This window comes from Brachycentrus maculatus, unplaced genomic scaffold (assembly GCF_059751285.1).
Source record: "Brachycentrus maculatus isolate JH-2025_06_01 unplaced genomic scaffold, ASM5975128v1 h1tg000851l, whole genome shotgun sequence".
NCBI lineage: Eukaryota > Metazoa > Arthropoda > Insecta > Trichoptera > Brachycentridae > Brachycentrus > Brachycentrus maculatus.
The window spans coordinates 22,812-29,833 of NW_028281578.1; the positions used below are offsets into that span (position 1 = coordinate 22,812).

The following is a 7,022-nucleotide window of genomic DNA, read 5'->3' on the forward strand; positions in this document are numbered from 1 at the left end:
TTGCCCCCCAAATACGGGGATACTTTTAAATACAAGTAGTTTGGGATGCTTCTTTTCAGCTCTTCAAACCTGAGTTGCGCTTTTGATGTCACTACTTTAACTTTTGATTTGGAGAGTCGGCTCTTGGATACGTTCGCATTCCAAAAATCACTCACAATGTTTCGAATTGTCTTTAAGAGTATTGGGTTTCGGTCGCTTGATCCCACGTGATAGATGCTTAAAGTTTTGTTAAATGCATTGAATGCTGTCGCAACAATGATATTGGCGACTACTATATCGACAGGAACCGTATCGCTTATCACATTTGGACTCGTTTCTATTTATTTTACGATTCCCAGACCTGCAAACATATAGTACGCAGCCGCCGCGGCAATGCTGTCAAGCCAGCCAGGGAATGGTTCCCGATAACTGGTGTTGATGATGGCAGGGCGAACTATGGACATTGGCAGATCGCCTTTTCTGAGCCTCATAAGTCTTTCGCACAGGGCCTTGGTATATGTATAGGTGTTGGGATATTTTCCTAGCAGATTCGCAGAATTGGATATCAACTATCTAACTGGCATATCTAACAATTGTTTAAAAAGCGCCTCAGGCTCATAATCTAGAATGAGATAAATAAGTTACTGGCCTCATAGATTTCTTCACGAATAAGCCCACTCAAGTTGCAATTCACATAACTGGTCGAAATATGTGTGAATATTTCAAGGTTTTTAATTTATTTCGCGAGCTCCATCATGCGCAAAGAACCCTTGATATTGCTCTAGATTGCTTCATCGAGCCTCGCATTGAAATCGATGCTGGCAGCACAGTTTATGACGATTTGGCATCTTGTTATTATCTATTGGTAGTCTTTTTGGCTAAGTCCGACGCCATCTCGATGAAGATCTCCTTGGCTGCAGATTTAATATGGCTTTACATCGGCTTCACTTTGGTTTCGATGAATTGCTCGAACTAATTTTTATGGGTGGCTCGAATCCGATCGAAACATGGCGAGCTCAAGATTTATTTCTTGAATCTTTCATTGAGATTGGAGCCCTTTTTTTCTCTAATAAGCACATAAATTAAATGGATTTATGGTAAGCTATATAAAATCTTTTCAAGCAAGACCTTCCCGAGAAAGCCTGTTGTCCCAGTGAGTAGCAGTATCTTTTTGTTGTAGTACTCTTTCAACGCCATATAATGCAAATTAAAGTATCAAGTTTGAACAACTGATTTAATAATATTAATAATATTATTTATTAAATCCAACTCGATATGACCATCTTCACGGGCTGATCTACAATCTGTCAAGTTTATATCTGTTTTTCATATTATATATGACCTATTATAAATGGATGAATATTGTAATTATGGTTGATATTTGTGGGTATTTGTTTGAGTTTAATGCTATGTAAGCCTGAAGATTTTTGGTTTTTTTGCTGGATTTAGTTCGAGAGTTAAATTGTCTGTTGTTGTCAATTTGCTATCATTGTCAGCATTGTTTTATTCGACCCTTTTAATTTCAAAGTTTGGAATGTGTGCAGAGAGAGTGTAATCTTGAAAATCTAAAAATAATTTCAAATAATGTCAAATCACATAGGTAAATGAATAATCTTTGTTCTCGACAGTTTCTCTTGATCCTCTCAGCATCGAGTCTATAAAAATAAAGTATGTACTTGTAATTTGTCTTTGAGGTTGTCTTTTCTGTTCCTTTCCATAAATCAAGTGATACTCAATGCTCTATGTTTCATACCCAAAAGGGGAATAATCTGTGGTCTTTAGATTTTAAACTACTTATTTGTGTTTGCTTGGGCTTTGGCGTTCTTATTAATCTTCAAGTTCTTCGAAATTGAGATACATTTTCATAGGAATCAGTTTGATTTATTTTTGGGTTTTCTTGAACTTGAAAATTGGGCGATCCATTGTCAAAAATGGATGATTTAATGCCTATGCAGCAGATATTCTTTTCTCGCACGCTTTCTAAAGCAGTTTAGTGAGCAAATCTATGCCATCACTGGCAATTCCCTCATATTTTTTGCTTTTAAAATCCAACTTGCACTACTTGTTCTTATTCAAAATGGTATTTCTGCTTCTTCCTGGGAATGATTGTTCCCCGACCAAGAGAATATGCAATATCACTCCTACTGAAAACACGTCAACTACTACTGGATAAATGGGGTCTTTTTAATCATATGTGATGATTTCGGGGGCAACGAATCCAGGAGTACCGCATTTAGTGAATATCACATGTTTTTCATGCTGGTACGTGGCAAGCCCATAGTCGACCAGCCTGAGACCCTTCTCGGCATTGTCAACGTCAAGTGAGTCCTTGCTGGAGAACAAAATATTTTCAGGCTTAATGTCTCTGTGCATAATGTTCTTGGAATGCAAATACTCCAGCCCTTTCAATATCTGCCGAATAATCTCACGAATTTGGTTTGGCTTCAATGCGTTGTTCTTTCTCCTATTCTGGATCTATTTGTGGAGGGTGATTCCGTCGAGCAACTCGAGCACAATATAGAACTTATTTCGATCTTCAAAAACCTCATAAAGTTTCATTAAATTCTCATGATCCAGAGTCCTGAGAATCTTCAGTTCATTAAAGACTGACTCTTTGCCATTTTTCATGTTTTTCAATCGCTATTTTTCGAGCACCTTTACTGCAAACTTAGTCTGATTGTCTCGGCGTGCGCATTGGAAGACTTGTGCATAATTTCCTTTATCAATATAGTGTCCGAGGGTGTACTCGTCATAGAAATCAGACTGCAATGCTATTTATTTGAACCTCGTTTTAAGTGTTTCAAGCACAATCTCAGAAGCGATGAATTAATTCATGTAGCCCTCTGTTTCGATGACAAAACCCTTCAAAACTGAAACAGTATTGGCTTGTCCAGATTTCTTGTGCTCCCAAAGCCATTTGATATGCGTTGTAGGCAGTATTTTGAGGATGATTTCTGGCTTCTTACTATATGGCTCCTTATTGATAATGATGTATTAAGGAGATACATATAAGTAAAACTACTATTTGCGCCGAAACCGGAACATGTTAGGTTTCTGCAGCCTCGCTTCGAACTGGCATTCAGCGTAGTTGAACTCGGTCAGAATCGACATTATATATCAAACACAATATATCTCACTTTAAATTATATCCAACTCCATGCTAAGTATAGTGAAATAATGATGGGCTATTTTAATTATTCAATTAATTCTGATTTGCTCACAATTGAAGATGAGTTCAAGTTTGATTTCGAAGAAGAAGAGCGAAAAAGGTCCATTCATCCTGCATCTCAGATATTGGATATAATCAAAATATCGGGGCAGCAGCATCCTGACAATCACCATCAACCAGAGTAGCCAGTAATATATTCAGAACATCCGCACACCTACAAGAACTATGTGGTCGGAGACAAATACGTCATCTTGACCATCACAGAAATGAACAAGCGACCAATCTGGCAAATATGCTACAACGAGTAGTCAATTGAAGTGGACTTGAACAACTACTCGATTGGCAACACCTAAAAATATAGTATTAATCTCAAGAAGGCGCGATTATTCTTCATCATCGAACTTCTTGATTCAGTGGAGAAGATTGGCGATCGATGTAAGGTCCATCTTGATATCCATAGATGCGAGTGATAAAATGGAGGCGGATGAGAAGCATCGGTACAGTTAGGCCATCACGGATCTGATTCGTTCAGAGCAATAGTTTCTCACTATTTTCGATAAAGATAAAGGGGTGGAGATGATCAGAGAGGTCGAAAGATTGGAGAGTTAGAAGTAATTCGAAATCACGGAACAGATCATTCGTATCAAACCATACGAAATATCCATTCGGAAGATCATTATGATCTTTTTGTTATTCGTGCTAATTGGATACATGCTGTCAGATCAAGAGCCCCCTCGCCTCAAACATAAGAAAAAACCCAACCAAAAAGCCAAAGATATAAAAAAGCGTAAATAAGCCAAGAAATGAGTCAGATATCCAAAACTCCTTATTGCTGCCAATAACATACATAAATGGTTGTTCATAATAAATCCTATGCTGTCTAGTTCAATATCGACCAAACAATAGCCTGTATCCACCATCCGCTTTGTATATTGAAAGTTAATGAATGATGCGGTTTGTACTTGCCGAGTTTGCACTTCATTTAATTGACACAATGGGTAACAATCTGAATTATATCTTAAATTTATGCTATCATAACTTCCTCTCCTGGGGCAGTTCGATGTTTAGCACAGAAGAGTTCAGTAATATATGGTTTTTGCTCTATGCGATGATATCTGCGATCTTCTTCGCATACTCGATCTTCCTGACGTCCAAATAAGCTAAGATATGAGTTCAGTTACATGGGTTCTTCTGCGCTGCCAGGCCCACAAGCTCAATCGATTTAGCAGAAGCCTCTGCTTGGATGATAATACTCTTTTTGGCTTATTTCGCTTGCTCAACTTCATACTTGGCTCGCTATGCTTCCTGCTGGGCAACTTGTTTGGCCTCGATCGACTCCAAATACTCTTTCATGAAAGTGAGGTCAGTTATGGCAAGATTATCGATCATGATGTTGAAATGCGAAGCCCTTTGAGTAAGCAAGGCCTTTATTCTTTACGAGACTTGATCTCTTTGAGAAAGAAGCTGATGAGCCGAGAATTGCGCGACAACAGTCCTGAGAATTTCGTTGCATATCGCTGGGAGCACCTTCTGCTCATAGTTTGGGCCGATGTTGTTGTGAATTACATCGAGCTTATCGACTTCGGGGTGAAAGAGCACTCGAATGGAGATCTTTATCGCCTGCATATCTCTATTCGCGGTTTCTCCTTTGATTTAATTTTATCTGGTTTGGACATTGTAGATGATGGCATCCTCGATAATGGGTATTTTGAAGTTATAGCCTTCGCGGTAACGATTGGGTGAGAGCCCAGTGAGCTTGTTAAACTTGATGGCATAGTGCCCGACATCCACTTCATAATAATAAATATACCATAGTAAATTCCTTATTTCAGTATCCAAGCAAGCCCTCCAAGGATCGCAAAAGGCACAATTAGGTTGGGGTTGGGAGCATTGAGACCTGCAGTTTTAAATCCTTTCCAGCTCATTGATAAAAATAATAATGGTGATATTCATTACGATCATCCAACTCAATTATAAGCATTTATACGGCAATAGTTCCCAAATTGCTCAAATTCCTGCACCAGGAATATGTGAATTAAGTAAAGCCTTGAGATGCATCTAGCCTATCAGATTTGAATAGCATTGGCTATCTAAATTAATGTTGGCTATTCCCAGGATATTGAATTAATATCAGAATAAAAACACTCGAATTTATATCAATTTATTGACTATTTGTCATAATTGTTCTACAGCTGCTCAATGGCACCAGCAATTACTGAATAGTAGTAGCCTGTTGCCGAAATCATTTGGTGGTCTGTTGCAAAGTTCTACAGGATGTATAGATGGCTGTGTATGTTTTGAACCTGAGCAGATGCGATTATGTAGCAGAATATCGAAAGGACTTGATCAGCATCCAAGATGTTTTACTTCATGTTCATGTTGTTGTGGTTATAGAATTAAGTTATGCTTTCTGTGATCTTCTATGCGCATTCCATTATGATCTTCATCTTGGAAATTGGGGTTTTGCTTTTGTTTATTTGGTTTAGGGCTTCGATGCATTTGGAATAGGGAAATTCAGAGTTGCTTTCGAGCTCTTAAGGATGAAAATTGGAGAGTGCGCTCTATACACTCATAGCATCAATGAATTTTTGAATGCTGATATCGTTCAGACAGTATTCTTTATTGATTTCGAAAAATTGCGGGGACTTTCCATTCAGTTTTTTTATGATCTCTGTGAACTTCTCTCTTTTATCTTTGTTCAGCTCCGAAGTCAAAGCATAGATGAAGTTGTAGAATTTCACATCTTTGAAGACGATGGTAGTCACAGTTGTCAGCATATTCTCAGAGTTAGACACCAAATAGTTGCTAATTTCCTACAAATCCACAAACTACTTTGTATTGTAAAAGTCCTCTACTGCATTCCTCAGAAGTACTAAGAATATTTTTATTTGTTTGATCAGCTCTTACATCTGGAGTGGTAGAATTTTAGTCGAAGATGGTTTATAAGTTTAATAGACATAGTTAAAGAACATTTGAATGACATGGTAAAGTTTGTGATCGGGGTTGTTAAGATGGCGCTCGAGTAGCATCGTCAGCTTTACGAATATTTATAAAGAGCGTGCGCCTGTTTTAGATATGGTTTCGGATTGGTTCTGAAAGAGATTATTCATGGTGTCATCAATGAATGATTTCATAGAGGATCGCAATGAGTTTCGAGCATTATCCTTTACAATTGTATACCTATTAAATTGGTCCAAGTAAGGTTATTTCATCTTATTGCTGCGATTCTTGCCTGTGATTATGATATCTGATTAAATTCTTTGCTCTTTCGCATTTTTGGCATTGGAAAACGAGACAAGTACCGATTTCTTTAAATTTTCCTTAAAGGCTTTAATTTCAGCAGCATTCAAACTCGCACTATTCTCGACAATCGGACCAGTCTCTGCTTAGCAATACTTCAGATCGTTGAACTATCGAATGAACTTGATCCTGGGTACTTTTTTGTCCTTCACGAAATTTGATAATATTTCGGCCCAAGGGTACACTTTCCTTAAATCTTCGCAGTTGCGAATGAAGTTTATCTCCCAAACAACTAAACCTGCTTAATCTAATAGTTACTCTTGAGCAACTTGTTATATTTAATGCCACAGCAGTCCTTCGACTCAAAGTATTCCTGGTAGTAATCTTAAGCTGCTGACGATGTGTTTGATAGCTCGCAATTTAATTATTTATCTTGGATGGCTTTATTGCCCATTTTGGCAGCTTTAATAGATTATAAATATATGGATTGGAGTTTGTATTTGAGAGTTCGCAATGGATAATCTATGATTTTTGGGATATTTTAAGTTGATCTCTGTGAGGAATCCGCAGAGATGAGCCATATTTTATCTTGAATTCAATGAGCCATAGATCGAATTCAATGGGCATAAAAATA

The 7,022-nt window shown here is 37.7% G+C and overlaps 1 pseudogene; it reads right to left on the bottom strand.

Moving 5' to 3' along the window:
• Positions 1-206: 206 nt before the first annotated feature.
• On the bottom strand, positions 207-1,176 carry LOC148300025 (fatty acyl-CoA reductase 1-like; annotated as a pseudogene).
• Positions 1,177-7,022: the final 5,846 nt, after the last annotated feature.